General features: G+C 34.4%; 1 protein-coding gene across 1 annotated transcript in view; it reads right to left on the bottom strand.

Moving 5' to 3' along the window:
- Nucleotides 1-17,890, bottom strand: part of LOC119766157 — a 57,172-nt gene that overhangs the window by 662 nt on the left and 38,620 nt on the right. The window lies entirely within an intron of this gene.

The raw sequence follows: 17,890 nt of genomic DNA on the forward strand, positions 1-17,890 counted from the left end.
GCCAGAACACTGATTTAAATCATACAGTGACTTCAGCGCATCCTGTACATCCATATTTACATATATTTACCGTGTATTTACCATATAAACGTGATTCGCTCTGTATTCGCTACGGATCAAAAGAGTGACTAACCCCGTGGCTTAGGCTCGATTAAAAAATTACAGCAAATGTCATGAGAACAGGGTTTGTTTGTTTTTCCAAGCATTACACGCAGTTTTTCGTATATGCTAAAGAAACATGATAATGATTCAATTATTTAAAAAAAAAAACTCTTCAGGTAATATAAATGTTGTTCCTTTAGGTAGTTTGCTTTATCAAAAATATTATTATTATTAGTTTTATTAAAGACACTTTACCATTGCTATGGCATTCGTGTCGTATCAAAAATATACTTAGTACAAATCAAGGCAATTTTACAATTATTGCTACAAATTTTCATTCATACTCTCTAAAACTATTTTTTTATTCTCTCTGGAAATTTCTTTCTGTGTTCCTAGACCACCTGCAACAAATATTGCAACTGTTTATCATTTTTTGTCAGTTTACCTGTAAATTTTTCGATTCAGGAAACATCTCTTTTGCACAATCGTTAACTACCTTCAGATCTTGCAGTTGCGGCCTTCCTTTAAGATACTCATTTGGATTCAGTTTAAAAAAAATCTAAAGAAAATTCCTTCCTTTTTTATCTAAAAAAAACTGCATGGTATTTCTTGTAACAAAAGCAGATAAATTAAAATCCAAAACGTTTGCAATTAGGTTTGGATCAGAACAGATGACGATTCATGGATGAACTAATTCATCAAATTTGTACTCTCTCTCACGCTCTTATAATATGATATCTTTTGTTGATCACATATTACATTAAATTTTATATCTCAAAAGAATCCTGCTATTTTAGTTGAAAATTATAATAAACATGTGAAGAACGCAGCGCGGCGGAAAGCACGACGACGACAAAAGTCCAAGCAGAGAAACAGCGCGCGCTTGTTGGTAAACAGGCAGGCAGGCAGGCAGGCGAGCAAGCTCGTGAGAGAGTTTGAACCTGAGAGAGAGCACGTGCGTGTACGAATTGGAAATAAACATCGTTGTTAGGTAGCCCCTTACAGCTGGCCGCGCAAAAATGGTCAGTTTTGGGCGCTAATAACTTCGCGGGAAAAAATCCTAAAAATTTGGTGTCTTCGGAAAACTTGTTCTTAATTTAACCTTCGGGAAGTCGCGCAAAAAAAAAACTACAAGAGCAGTCGCGTGGTGTACTTTGTGCACCTGTCAGAAATTTTCAAATAAACCGAACATAATTCCAAATAGGAAGAAACAATGTTCTACAAAGTTGTTAATTCCACCAATTAGAATGCCATCAGATATCTAACCACCATCCAGAATAACCCGGGGGGCCCGGGGATGTTCCGAAAAGGGGACATTTCCGAAATTCTGGTCCGCTAGGCATGATTGGTGTCAAACTTCATAATTTTCAAAGGCAAACCTCTATATGGGCATTTTAAGTATCAAAGATGATCTGGCCACCATCCGGATTAACCCGGTGGCCTTGGGGATGTTCCGAAGAGGGGACATTTCCGAAATTCGGTCCACAAGCCATGATGGGTGTCAAACTTCACAATATTCAACGGCAACCCTCAATATGAACATTTTTAGTGGTATAGGTGATCTGGCCACAATACGGACTAACCCGGTGGCCCCGAAGATGTTCCGAAGAGGGAACATTTCCGGACATCCGGTCCACAAGGCATGATGAGTGTCAAAATTCCCAATTTTCAAAGGCAGTCCTCTATATGGACATTTATAGTGCCATAGGTGATCTGACCACAATAAGGACTACCCCGGTGGCCCCGAAATCCCAAATCTGCAATAACAAGATCATTTCTAGAGCTTTTTGTGACTCAAAACTGTACTGTATTTTTTTAAGTATTCTTCATGGTGAATGATTTTTCCTATGTTTAAAAATCTGTTTATGTCCTGCTTACTCGTAGTAATCAAAAAAATTGTTATAAGATTTTAATCCGAATGTATAAAAAAATACAATATGTTTTTCTAAGATGATAAATAATGACCTAAAGCAACATTTTAACTATTTTTTTTCTTTGCTAGGACTACTTTAAATTTTCAGTGATTAAATATTTACAGTACTTACGGAAAATTAAATATACATCAATAATCTTAACGCAGAATGCATATATATTTTTTGATCGTAATTAATTTGGGTGCCAATTGAAAGCATAAAATGATTTATGGCCTTACTTACATACGTTATCTACTTCAGATTTTTAAAACCCCCCAATATAGTAGTCATGTCGTCATTAAGAGTAATAGGCATTTTCAACAAGTTTCATTTAATTTTTTCTCGAACTTTTTTTCGAACATCAATACGGCTAAATATTTTCCTCTTTATAGAATAGGGCAGCGAAAGGCCAAGAAGGTTGAATCAGTCAGAAATAAATGAATTAACAACAAGAATAATCTGTATACAATATAAGTCATCTAGTGTTTCTGATTGGCTTTATATTATTTTGCTTCAAAATTTATAAGTATCATAATTCCCGGGAGTTTCGACCAAATTTCCCGGGAATAAAGAGTTCCAAAAATATCCAATTTCTCTAGATTTTTTTCGGGTATTCCGTGGTCTAAACATAGCGACGTCATCCCCGTATTATATGTGTTGGTGAGAACTGCAGATCGCTGAAATGTTTACACGCGGGCAAAAATGATCTACGGGCTTGCTGCAAAAAATGTTATAAAATGTGACATTTTCTGCAGCAAATCCACTGTTGCAGATTTTGAGATATATTTTTCCTTTGGGTGTAGTTTTTAGTCTTTTATTTTTTTGTCCCATCCGTGTAAATTAATCTGACCACTCATAATCCAAAGGTCGTAAATTCTACGTTTTAATATGGGTGCCTAGGACCTAGGGCTTGGGCGTCGAAGTCTTTGTAAATAAAAGACAGGTGATTGATACTACACTAAAAAAAATGAGTTCGCGTAAACGTGAACAGCGTTCATGCCAACGGGAACCAGGAAGAAATCTGTTCAACTTTTATAGTGCATTGCACCATGAAAGTGAACAGTTTTCTTCCTGGTTCCCGTTGGCATGAACGCTGTTCACGTTTACGCGAACTCATTTTTTTGAGTGTAGCAATAGTGGCCGGCAGCTGTAAAGTCAACTTCGATTATTACTTTATTTATAAGGTCCGCTTAGGTACTGATCCTAGGTTGAATCCGGGGGTCTGATAAAAATATAAATACCGAACACAGAAAAAAAAACGATGGTAATATTCATCAGAAAATGGTGACAGATTTTGTGTCAAAAATTGTAATATTACATAAGGAATTGATGAATTTTCATCAGGTTCACATTTTACACACTTTTTATATTCAACCAACTAAATTTTCATGTTTCCAAAATTCAACTTTTTTTTGCTGCATACTGATCACGATGTTCACTTGGTCAAAACTAGATTTCAATGTTTGGGAATTTTACAAAAATACTGTAATTATGTTTTTTTGGTGTTTCATTCATCAAACCTGTATCCATTGGAAAAGGGGAGCAAAAAATACTCTAAATAAATAAACAATTCAAGAAAATGTATGATTACTTGTTTTTTGATGATTGCACTTTATATTTCATTTCTGGATCCACATTTGAAAGGGCGGTACGACTTTAAACTTACGGCCTATCATCACACGCGTTTTGATGGGACGAAAGGCCGTATGAGTCGGAACATCTCCGGGGCAGTCCGTATTATGGCCAGATCTTCTATAGCACTAAAATGGGCCATAAAGATAATAGGCTTTAAAAATTATGAATATTGGACCGAATTTCCGGAAATGTACCCACTTCGGAACATAACCAGGGTCACCGGGTTAATCCGGATGGTGGCAAGATCATCTCTGACACTTTATATGTACATATTGAGGTTAGCCGTTGAAAATTTTGTTTGACATCCATCATGCCTTGCGGACCGGAATTTCGACAATGTCTACTCTTCGGAACATCCCTGGGGCCACCGGGGAGTCCGTATTGTGGCCAGATCACCTATACCACTAAAAATTTCCATATGATGGATTGCCTTTGAAAATGATGAATTTTGAGTCCCATCATGCCATGTGGACCGAATTTCCGGAAATGTCCCCCCTTCGGAAAATCTCCGGAGCCACCAGGTCAATCCGTATTGTGGCCAGATCACCTATGGCACTAAACATGTTCATATTGAGGTTTGCCGTTGAAAATTATGAAGTTTGACACCCATCATGCCTTGCGGACCGGAATTTCGAAAATGTCCCCTCATCGGAACATCCCCGGAGCCACCGGGTTAATCCGTATTGTGGTCAGATCACTTAAAAATGTTCCTATTGAGGTTTGCCATTGAAAATAATGAAGTTTGACACCTATCATGCCTTGTGGACCGGATTTCCGGAAATGTCCCCCCTTTGGAACATTCCCGGGCCACCGGGTTAGTCCGTATTGTGGCCAGATCATCTATGGCACTAAAAATGTCCATATAGAGGATTGCCATTGAAAATAATGAAGTTTGACACCCATCATGCCTTGTGGACCGGATTTCCGAAAATGTCCTCCCTTCGGAACATTCCCGGGGCCACCGGGTTAGTTCATATTGTGGCCAGATCATCTCTGACACTTTAAATGTTCAAACTGAGGTTTGCCGTTGAAAATTATGAAGTTTGACATCCATCATGCCCTGCGGACCGGAATTTTGGAAATGTCCCTTCTTCGGAACATCCCCGGGGCCACTGGGAAAGTCAGTATTGTGGCCAGATCATCTATGGCACTAAAAATGTCCATATAGAGGATTGCCATTGAAAATAATGAAGTTTGACACCCATCATGCCTTGTGGACCGGATTTCCGAAAATGTCCTCCCTTCGGAACATTCCCGGGGCCACCGGGTTAGTCCGTATTGTGGCCAGATCACCTATTGCACTAAAAATGTTCATATTGAGGTTTGACGTTGAAAATTATGAAGTTTGACACCCATCATGCCTTGCGGACCGGAATTTCGAAAATGTCCCCTCATCGGAACATCCCCGGAGCCACCGGGTTAATCCGTATTGTGGTCAGATCACTAAAAATGTTCCTATTGAGGTTTGCCATTGAAAATAATGAAGTTTGACACCTATCATGCCTTGTGGACCGGATTTCCGGAAATGTCCCCCCTTCGGAACATTCCCGGGGCCACCGGGTTAGTCCGTATTGTGGCCAGATCACCTATTGCACTAAAAATGTTCATATTGAGGTTTGCCTTTGAAAATTATGAAGTTTGACACCCATCATGCCTTGTGGACCGGATTTCTGAAAATGTCCCCTCTTCGGAACATCCCCAAGGGCCACCGGACCGTACTCAGAACCCATATTTTCATCAAGTCGGAATTAGCGGCCCTCCTGAATACAATGAAACAGTTTTGGGGTCAATTGATCCTGATTGAGACTTATAAAAACAATGTGTAACTTCCGGTATTCATTCCACGAGCAGTCGCGCTGGTGTACTTTGTGCACCAACCCAAAAACACTATTTTAAAAAATGTATTAAAAATAGTTTTTACTCAACAATGTCTTAGGTTAACTTGTTTCCGTCAGTAAAAATGTTTAACTTGAGCATATATCAAGGCTACGGCTTGATTGTTTCATGAAAAACTACTGTTTTTTTAAGTTTCCCAAATCTGGTTTACAAAGTACACTAGCGCGACTTCCCGAAGGTTAATGAAGGTTCTACATTTGAGAAATTGTAAGAATCGGATAACTATATGGTGCCTTCCACAGGTAAAAATGTAAAACAGTTGTTTTTCTCCATACATTTTGTCGATTTTTCCCATACAAACTTTAAGCGATTGGAGGGAGGAGTTCCCGTGGTCAGAATGAGCTTAAATTTGGAATTTAGCCTAGTGATGGGTCAATCTTTGATTTCAGGGGGTAGCCCCATAAAAGTCCGGATTTGGACCACCCTACTACCTATGGACTGAAAAATGGTTTTGCAGATGGTCAGCAAAGTAAGTTAAAAAAAAATATTTTAAGGTGAACCTATCACTTTTTTCTATTCATTGTATGTTGAACAAATTGTACCGTCATCTGAGATGAACCGGAGGACTACAGTCTAAATAGGCACAGCAGGTTTAGAGCATTTAAATTTTTGAAATTTGGAGATTTTGTACTATTTCTGTTAACCTGTGTCTGTTCTATACAAAACCAATAAAAAATATCCAAATATTGTGCTGTAACAAGGTTAAAACAGCTGTCCCGATTCGCCCCAGATACTTACATACTTTTCATTTTAGCAAAAAATGCAGATGAATTATACAAAACAAGCTCTTCCCGGCAAACTTCGTCCTGCCCTTTTGGGTTTCCTGACGTTTCTTGCTTGCTTGCTGGCTTCTTCAGCCTCCTGTGATCAAAATTTGATTTTACGTAACTTTTCCCATAGAATCTGCAGATTTCCCGGAATAGGTTCCAGAGTGGCCAAAGTTGAAATTTTTTGGCGTAAGAACCTTCCTTGGATTTATACGAACCCAACGCAATAAAGAGCACCTCGATCCGACGTTCCGTGTTGAATTGATTCGCGTTCGAACAAAACCGTCGAAATTTTTTATATATATAGATTAATTGTGATTTGTAAAAGATGCGTTAGCAAACATTTGAAAACATGTTAAAACTAAAATCGAGCAAAAGGGGAACAGCGTCTAATTCCATCAAGCCTTTAATGTTGGCATTTAAGCTGTTTGAAATTCAATAACAACTCTTAAATATAATTTTCAATAGGAAGTGAGCTAGCAAGTTTTCTTCAAATATTTTACAAAATAAGTTGTTTAAATAATGAAAATCAGCAAATTGTATCCAAACTTAAACTGCCTTACTGATAATTTTCACTACCCGGGATAGCCTTCCATGTGATAAAATAACAACACTTTTTGTTATGCAATCAATCCATATAAATAACAGTTTTTGTATTTGGGTGCTCCCCATCCATCGCTCAGAATAACTAACTTTATTATTCTATTGTTCTGGATTCTATGTTATTAGTACCCGGGCGGAAAGTGAGTTGGTGGATATAACTTCGAACTATCTTGGCTTGTTTATTCGCATCTTGCTGTAAACTCCTCGAGTTATGACGACTTTTGAAACCGACTGCGTATCATGGAAAGTATATTCCATGATCATACTGCATTATCTACAGTTGATATTGAGGTGTTAGTGGTAGTTTTTTTGGACTTAGCAAAAATTTCGAAAATTTTATTTTTTCCAAAATTTTACCCGAACATCATGAAATGATTATTTTGACTTTATTTCAAATTTATGCTGGACTTAGAAAAATTAGCAGTCACTGACATAATTTTCAATTTCCGACACTTAGAATAATTTTTAATGAGCTGATATTTTAAAGTTTGATTTTATTTATGCTGGACTTTGACATTTTTGCGTATATTTTTCAATTCTTTACTTTTATAGAAAAAGCATTTTTTTGGGACTTAGAAAATTTTTGGGAGTTTGGAAACATGATAAATTATTTTGATGTTTATTTTTGCTTTGAACCAAAATTTCGGAAAAATCGACGAAATTACAGGAAATTTTCGTCCGATTTTTGAAAAAAACATCAGTTTGTTCCTAAAAAAATGTCCCTGACAAAACGTCTTCATTGAAATTTTGAAATTCGAAAGTCGGTTTTTAATAATTATTGTTATACCCCCTACAAAAATCGTTCCGGCACTTAGAAAATTTACGGGATCCGTATCACGACAAGATTTTTGGTAGAATTTATTTGATTTTTTGGACTTAGCAAAATTTTGGCTTTCGGCCAGTAAAATATTTTCAACACTTAGAAATTTTTCGAGATGAGGAAACCGAAAAAAATTGGGACTTAGAAAATTTTTGGGAATTTGGAAACATGATAAAATATTTTGATGTTTATTTTTGCTTTGAACCAAAATTTCGGAAAATTCGTCGAAATTACAGGAAATTTTCGTCCGATTTTTGAAAAAACATCAGTTTGTTCCTAAAAAAAATGTCCCTGACAAAACGTCTTCATTGAAATTTTGAAATTCGAAAGTCGGTTTTTAATAATTATTGATATACCCCCTAGAAAAATCGTTCCGGCACTTAGAAAATTTACGGGATCCGTATCACGACAAGATTTTTGGTAGAATTTATTAGATTTTCAGGACTTTGCGAAATTTTTGCTCTCAGCCAGTTGAAAATTATTCAACATTTTGAAAAATTATTTTGATAAGAAACATTACCAGGCTTTTTGAAATTTTACTGTGGATTTTTGGACTTATGCAATTTTAGGAATATTTTCATAAACTTTTATTTTTAATTTAAAAAAAAATGGAATATAGAGACTTTGGATTTTTCGTGATTTGGAAAATTATTGTGACATTTTGGCGATTCAACGCTTTCTCCACAATTTTTTAATGAGTTTTTAAAGTAAAATAATTTTTCAACTTTGAAAAATCTTGTTTTGATGTAAGTGCGTATATTCCTGCAATATTACTCATATTTGTGAAGAGGAAGAAGGGGAGGGGGTCTGAATTGTGGCGGGGTGCATTAAAAACCAATAAGATTATTTTTGGGATCAAAATCTACTTTATGAACTTGATATGATTTTTAGAAGATTTCAGTTGTTTGCTACTATAAACTCAACTTGATGTGGCATTGTTGGTCAAATAAACTCAACAAGATTTTTCGCAGATACACCTCGAACAATTTATGTTCGTGGCCATGTTCGGTTATCTCTTAACCATACCCTGGGGTGAACTTGACTTGTTCGTGTTTTTACGAACATGGGTAGATTTTTCCAAGATGCAACTTTCTGCCCCCCGGGCAGAAAGTCGCATCATGGGACGAACAAAAAAATAACTTGAGTTGTTTTTGATATCATGGCATGTTTGATATTTGTTCCAAAAACTCTTAAAATGCGCGCCGATATCTATGTTCCTTTCTATGTTTGTAGACCTTTTATCATCAGTTGATAAATTTCCATTTTCTCATGATATTACCGGACTTAGAAAAAAATCGAAAGCCGAATTATTTTGGGACTTAGAAAAAAAAATTGACCTCTTTATCATGAGATGATATTATTTTGTTTTATCATGTTTTCACTGGACTTAGCAAAATTTCGAAAGCCAAATTATTTTGGGACTTAGAAAAAATTTCGAAATCTTTATCATGAGATGATATTATTTTGTTTTATCTTGTTTTTGCTGGACTTAGCAGAATTTCGAAAGCCAAATTATTTTGGGACTTAGAAAAATTTCGACCTCTTTATCATGAGATGATATTTTATAGTTTTATCTTGTTTTTGTTGGACTTAGCAAAATTTTCACTCCTCGACAAAATTTCACTTTTCCTACACTTAGAATATTTTTGAAAACCCGAGATTATGAGATGATTTACAAGGTTAAATTTTTTCAATTGGGACTTAGCTAAAATGGCAGTTTTGTTAATGGACATTTTTATTGACTTTTTCCACTTTAATTTACTTTAAATACACTAGTTAAACTAATCACATTAAAAGTATTTTACCGCATATAAAATTTCAACGCAAAGCGCAAAATGAGCCCACGCGCTCGCTCACTCTTTCTTTCTCTCTTCTTTCGTTCAATGCTCGCACGCAACGCGCGCGACATGTCGTGACAGGAATCGGCAATCGGCAGACAGACAGCTTTTGCGTTCGTGGCGGGCTGGTTTGTTTACGTTTTCGCGCAGTAGTTTTCCACGGATAAATTGTAGTCCGCGAATCGCCGCGGGTTGTGAGTACGTTCTGTGGCCGAGGGTGTGTGTTCGTCCGTTCCGTGGCGTTCGGGAGCCGTGATATGTTGTGTTTAAGTGATTGTTTGTGTTATTGTGGCTGGGGGGCGAAGAAAAAGTTTCGCTCCGTGTTGACGGGTGCAAGGAAAGTTTCCAAGCCGCTGCACCAGAAAAGTAATTCCCTTGCCCAAGATGCTGCTGTGAATTAACGTGGAAAGGATTTTGGCGGATTCGCCAGGACAAGGGACAAGGGTTTGTTTACGTTTTTGGTGCAGTAGTTTTCCACTGATTAACAACAGTCCACGAATCGCCGCGGGTTGTAAGTGCGTATTTTGGCCGTGGGAATGTGCGTTCGTTGGTGTCATTTTATGTGAGATTAGCGAAATGTTGTTATTTATGTGAAAGTTGATGTTTTGGTGGCTCGTTGGAGAAGAAAAAGTTACGTTAGCGCGTGCATGACAAAGCCGCAGTTCGCAGAATCGAAATCCTCCTGCCTGCATGTCGCTGGTCATCCTCCTCCTCCTCCAGCAGATGCTATCAAGACGCGGATCATCGTCGGAATGATTTTGGCGAATTTGACAGTTCTCGGTGGAGGAAAACAGCAGTTTCGATTTGTTTTGGTTTTTGTCGTCGTGTCATCAGAATCGCGATTTGTGGAGGAACCGTATTTGGTCCGTGTGTTTTCGCGAGTGTGCGTGTGATTGTTTACGTTTCTGAACCTTCCTCTTGTGATTCCGGAGGAGATGATTAAATTGTGTGGCTCGCAAGCAGTTTCACGGAGGAAGATGAGTCCACCTGAAGTGGCTACATATGTTGGTTCTACTAGTCAACCGACAAATATTTTTCGACGATTTTTAAAACTCAGATAAGTATTGCTTGTTTTCTTTTTCTTTGTTTACTATTGAATTTTTAATTATTCCATAAATTTTGTTTGAGAATTGATGCTTTGTGTTTTATTTTCTCTTACAGATCTACTAACGGGCATTTTCTGGACATTCGGCTTCTAGAATTTTGTTTACTTTGACCAATCAGCTGCAAAAATGGATTGTGCTGCAATCATATGCTCTCTGGATGGATTGGATGAGGATTAACAAGGTATGTACGAGAATTATTATTTCAAAGTGAACCTATCACTTCAGTTTAGAAATTCTTTCAAACATTTCAATGTTTGATTAGCAAAGTTCAGTTTTTCATTTTGTTATTTATGCTGATTTTGAATACACATTATTGACTTTTGACAGATTGATATAAAATTCTGAAAATAAATTATTTATTGATAAGGATTGCATATATTTTTTTGATTCTTTCCTTTAAAGACCATATTTTTGTTTATTTTTTTTTTGTTTGGGAATTTTATAAATTTAAATGTTTGTATAAGACCGAGCCACGTTGCCCAGTTGTAACGCTTCCGCCTTGACAATATTTACAAATTTCTACACTTTCAAATAGGTTTGCTAGAATTTCAGGAAAATTTTCAGCGGCCAATGCAAATAAATTAGTGCATTATTGATTTGTTTAGTTCAATTGTACAGATTTTCGTAGCTTTTTCTTTGACTTGGCTTTACAAAAAGTTTGATTTGTTTTAATATTGTTAGTAGTATGCAATTTTGGATGTAATTTTTGTTGCCCCTGATTTTTCGGGCAAACTTCGAAGGAGGAGTGACAAAAACTTTAAATAAAATTTTACCAGCCTTACTTATTCACACTAAACTTTGAATTAATTCGAATTATACGGCAAATGATACAGTCATTCCACATATTCGGAACACTTTTGTGATAATTTGTCAAAAGCATGCCAAATGCATCTTTTCTGTATTTTTAGGACCTTTATTTGGACATTCTTTTGCTATTTCATTAATATAAGCAGTACTTTTAAAACAAAAACTGCATTTCGAGACTATTTTATTCAGAGCAGCAAATCGCTGCTTCCAAATTGCCTGTTCCATAATTGTGGGATGTTATTGTGCCTCCCACAATTGTGGAACACCTGAATTTAACTGATATTTTCACAAAAAAAGTTAGCAGACCATTCATAAAACATTACTAAGCATGAGTTTTACTGGTTTCCGAATGTGAAGTCATTATTTTTATAAAAATATGTACCCCTGGAGCGATAAAAAAGATTGTTTACATCGTTAGAAAAAAGTGTTCCGAATTTGTAGATTTCAAGGGTCGAAGTTTTTCTTCAAAAACTTGATATAAAACGATAAAATTTGCAGTTGTTCGATACAGCATTCGAAAGATCGCAAAAACAGCTGTCAAATGAAGGTAAAAGCGAATCATTATGTTCAATTATCGATTTTCTATGATTTTTTGAATATTGGTCGATCTGTAAACTGTTCCTAATATGAGGGATGACTGTATACAAATATTTAAAAAAAATTAAGATTGTCATTATGTTTAGTCTTGCAGCAGATTGTTGCTATAGTTTTTTAATTTCAGGCTTATTTAATGAAAATAAATTTTACTAGAAAATCACATCACATTATATTGTTTTATTAAAATACAATTGAAAAACAGTCTATATGAAACTTATATCTTCTTACTGTGTATTACGCTTTCTAAAGCAACAAAATTATTACAGAAAAAAAATATCTGGAAACATCACAACTTGTTATGATACTTTTATGTTTTTGTATGATATTTTTCGCCCCATATTTTCCAGGAAAAAATGAACTGGTCGGGATAATTTTATGTTTATGGATGATATTTTCCGCACCATAGCATGATAATTTGAAGTTTCCAACACGAACTTAAGTTGATAATTTTTTGATATGCGTAGAGTAAATTATGTTCGCGTTTATGTTTGATTAACTCTTAACTGGAAGTTAACAGGTACTTGACATGTTTGTGTTTTTGCGAACATGACAAGTTTGCAGGAAGATGTAACTTTCTGCCCGGGCCCCCGATCAGAAAATTACATCTTACGGTAAACTTGTCATGTTGCCAAAAACATGAAGATGACATGTTTCCAGAACGCTTGACTTAAGAGATGTAGAAACATAAAATGTAACATGATTTACTCTACGAAACATCAAAAAAATATCAAACCAAGTTGACATTTTGAACTTCAAAATATCATGTCATGGTACCGAAAAATATCATCCAGGAACATGAAATAATCATGGCCAATTCTGCTTTTTCCTGAAAAAATTGGTGCGAAAAAATATCATCCAGAAACATAAAAAAATCATGACAGGTTCAGGTTTTTGCCTGAAAAAAACTGTTCGTAAAATTATCATCCAGAAACATTAATGTATCATGAAAAGTTGTGATTTGTGAAGAAATCTAACAAATCCATAATTCGCAACTTCCCATGATAAATTTTTATTTTTTGATGGTATTTTTCGACAGAAAACTTAAAAGGGCTTATTTTTTAAGTAAAAGTGCATCCCCGGGCAGACGGTAATAACAAAATTAATAATATTTCAATAACAAATCCTGTTAAAATAACAAAAAGTGTTATTATTTTAACCTGAAGTTCAACTTCAAGAAGAAAAAATAATAACAGTTTCTGATAAAATAACAAAATTTGGTATTGAAGTGATATTATATTGAAAATGTTTAATAACACGCCAATTAGAGGAAATGTGATACATTTCAAAACTCTCCTAATAACAAAATTTGTTATTCGTTCGGTATACTGACTTAGAAATAAAATTACAACAAATCGCACAAATGGTAAAGTTTCTAAGTGTCCATAACACAATCTGTTATTATTTTTCTTTTGTTAAATATGTTTAGATCTTTGGGATAATTTTGTCTAATTTCGTCGGGGTCAATATTTTGGCCATGAAATGGGGTCCTTAAGCTAAAATTATTCTAAAAGTTGAAATTTTGGAAGTTGATTTTTTAATTATTTGATATACCCCTAAGAGACTTTGCTAAAATTGGCTAGAACTATGGGATAATTTTGACCAATTTCGTCGGGGTCATTATTTTGGCCATGAAATGGGGTCCTTAAGCTAAAATTATTCTAAAAAGTTGAAATTTTGAAAGTTGATTTTTTTAATTATTTGATATACCCCCTAAGGGACTTTGTTAAAATTGGCTAGAACTATGGGATAATTTTTACCAATTTCGTCGGGGTCATTATTTTGGTCATGAAATGGGGTTCTTAAGCTAAAATTATTCTAAAAAGTTGAAATTTTGAAAGTTGATTTTTTTTAATTATTTGATATACCCCCTAAGGGACTTTGTTAAAATTGGCTAGAACTATGGGATAATTTTTACCAATTTCGTCGGGATCATTATTTTGGTCATGAAATGGGGTCCTTAAGCTAAATTATTCTAAAAAGTTGAAATTTTGAAATTTGATTTTTTTAATTATTTGATATACTCCCTAAAGGACTTAGTTTAAAATGGTTAGAACTATGGGATAATTTTGACCAATTTCGTCAGGGTCATTATTTTGGCCATGAAATGGGGTCCTTAAGCTTAAATTATTCTAAAAAGTTGAAATTTTGGAAGTTGATTTTTTTAATTATTTGATATACCCCCTAAAGGACTTAGTTTAAAATGGTTAGAACTATGGGATAATTTTGACCAATTTCGTCAGGGTCATTATTTTGGCCATGAAATGGGGTCCTTAAGCTAAAATTATTCTAAAAAGTTGAAATTTTGGAAGTTGATTTTTTAAATTATTTGATATACCCCCTAAGAGACTTTGCTAAAATTGGCTAGAACTATGGGATAATTTTGACCAATTTCGACGGGGTCATTATTTTGGCCATGAAATGGGGTCCTTAAGCTAAAATTATTCTAAAAAGTTGAAATTTTGAAAGTTGATTTTTTTAATTATTTGATATACCCCCTAAGGGACTTTGTTAAAATTGGCTAGAACTATGGGATAATTTTGACCAATTTCGTCGGGGTCATTAAGCTAAAATTATTCTAAAAAGTTGAAATTTTGAAAGTTGATTTTTTTAATTATTTGATATACCCCCTAAGGGACTTTGTTAAAATTGGCTAGAACTATGGGATAATTTTTACCAATTTCGTCGGGATCATTATTTTGGTCATGAAATGGGGTCCTTAAGCTAAATTATTCTAAAAAGTTGAAATTTTGAAATTTGATTTTTTTAATTATTTGATATACTCCCTAAAGGACTTTGTTTAAAATGGTTAGAACTATGGGATAATTTTGACCAATTTCGTCAGGGTCATTATTTTGGCCATGAAATGGGGTCCTTAAGCTTAAATTATTCGAAAAAGTTGAAATTTTGAATGTTGATTTTTTTAATTATTTGATATACCCCCTAAGGGACTTTGTTAAAATTGGCTAGAACTATGGGATAATTTTGACCAATTTCGTCAGGGTCATTATTTTGGCCATGAAATGGGGTCCTTAAGCTAAAATTATTCTAAAAGTTGAAATTTTGGAAGTTGATTTTTAAATTATTTGATATACCCCTAAAGGACTTTGCTAAAATTGGCTAGAACTATGGGATAATTTTGACCAATTTCGTCGGGGTCATTATTTTGGCCATGAAATGGGGTCCTTAAGCTAAAATTATTCTAAAAAGTTGAAATTTTGAAAGTTGATTTTTTTAATTATTTGATATACCCCCTAAGGGACTTTGTTAAAATTGGCTAAAACTATGGGATAATTTTGACCAATTTCGTCGGGGTCATTATTTTGGTCATGAAATGGGGTCCTTAAGCTAAAATTATTCTAAAAAGTTAAAAATTTTGAAAGTTGATTTTTTTTATTATTTGATATACCCCCTAAGGGACTTTGTTAAAATTGGCTAGAACTATGGGATAATTTTTACCAATTTCGTCGGGGTCATTATTTTGGCCATGAAATGGGGTCCTTAAGCTAAAATTATTCTTAAAAGTTGAAATTTTGAAAGTTGATTTTTTTAATTATTTGATATAATACCCCCTAAGGGACTTTGTTAAAATTGGCTAGAACTATGGGATAATTTTTACCAATTTCGTCGGGATCATTATTTTGGTCATGAAATGGGGTCCTTAAGCTAAAATTATTCTAAAAGTTGAAATTTTGAAATTTGATTTTTTAATTATTTGATATACCCCTAAAGGACTTAGTTTAAAATGGTTAGAACTATGGGATAATTTTGACCAATTTCGTCAGGGTCATTATTTTGGCCATGAAATGGGGTCCTTAAGCTAAAATTATTCTAAAAGTTGAAATTTTGAAAGTTGATTTTTTTAATTATTTGATATACCCCCTAAAGGACTTAGTTTAAAATGGTTAGAACTATGGGATAATTTTGAACAATTTCGTCAGGGTCATTATTTTGGCCATGAAATGGGGTCCTTAAGCTAAAATTATTCTAAAAAGTTGAAATTTTGAAAGTTGATTTTTTTAATTATTTGATATACCCCCTAAAGGACTTTGTTTAAAATGGTTAGAACTATGGGATAATTTTGACCAATTTCGTCAGGGTCATTATTTTGGCCATGAAATGGGGTCCTTAAGCTAAAATTATTCTAAAAAGTTGAAATTTTGAAAGTTGATTTTTTTAATTATTTGATATACCCCCTAAGGGATTTCATCGGGGTCATTATTTCACCATGAAATGGGGTTTCAAGCTAAAATTAATCCGATAAATTAACTTTTGAGAGTTCTTTTTTTTTATTATGTTATATTCCCTAACGGAATTGATTTATTTATTGAGAATTTTGGAAGTGTGAATAACAAAAACTGTTATTATTTTCACAGAGCCAGGAAGTCGGAGCTGACGTTGAAGTTCGAGCTGGAGTGTGACCTCGGAGACTGCATCGGATTCATCTAATTTTCAGCAACTTTTACTTGGAGTCGGAATCTGTGAAGTCGGGTAGTTTTGGAGAGCTAAAGTCGTCGTTGACGACATATCCTGCATCAAGAGTCGGAGTTGTCTTCAAAGTATGGATTCAAAGTCGCTTGGAGGTACCCGACTCTGCAGCCCTGGCTAGTACAGAGGAGTTATGGCAACTGCAGGTTTATTTGCAAATTACAAATAAACCAAAACAATAACTTTTTTTTGTTATGGAGACATACCAGTTCAATAACATTTTTTTGTTATTATGCTGCTCCACCTCTCCGCACAAAATAACAAATCTTGTTATTCCTTCATGATTCCTTCTGTGTTATTGGTTTGTTATTGCAATAACAACATAATAACAGTTTAAGTTATTCTTCGAACAAATCTTTGTTATTGATTTTTGTTATTTTAACAACTAATCCGATCATCCCAATAACATATTTCGATCTTCTCACAATATCAAAAACTGACCTTCCCAAGTTATTTCCGTCTGCTCGGGTCGCGCTATCTGAACTGAGTACACCCTTACCAAAAAACATGATTTTCTGAGTTCAATATCCCACTTTTCATACGATTAAACATTTTTATGGTTTTAGTACCTGAACTCAAAAAATCGTATGAAAAGTGGGATATTGAAATCAGAAAATCATGATTTTTGGTAAGGGTGTAAGCCCAATGCACTGTTTACAAAAAAAAGTCAGAAGAGGTTTTTTTTATGTCAAAAACTGTCATCTGAAAACATAAAAGAACTATGAAAACAAGTGATATATTGGTGTTTTTTTTTCTGAACATATATAAATGTACTAGAGTCTAACTTATTTACATAAAATTGAGTGTTTTGTTTGATTTGGGGTTAACATTTATAAGCATGGGTACCATAAACCAGATGATTTTGATTGAAGATGATTTTGCAAAACGAAAGTAAGTCTGAATACGAATGAAACAAGCGTTAATCATACAGCTGGTGTAATCGTCTTTTTGAAATGCTAAATTGCATATTTTAGATTCCTTTTTATTTTTGCCAATAAATAATTCTAGATTACTTTTTCAAAACCACCAATGCGCCATGGGTTTCCTATTTACATAGGACCTTTTTAAAAAGTAAGCGAGAATTACAATTTGCAAGAAGTTTTTCTCAAAAGTAGTTTTAAGGGTAATATCTCAAAAATTAACACCATGAATGTTTTCAATTAAGATTCATTATCTTTAAAAAAAAAACGGGAATTGACATGTACTGAATATCCAATTGATAAAAAGTGATATGTTCACATAACAATATTTTTTAACATACCTTGTAAATGATCTCTAAATCCATCCAATCAATTCACTATGATGAATACTATGATATGAT

The sequence above is a fragment of the Culex quinquefasciatus genome, chromosome 2, assembly GCF_015732765.1.
Source record: "Culex quinquefasciatus strain JHB chromosome 2, VPISU_Cqui_1.0_pri_paternal, whole genome shotgun sequence".
NCBI lineage: Eukaryota > Metazoa > Arthropoda > Insecta > Diptera > Culicidae > Culex > Culex quinquefasciatus.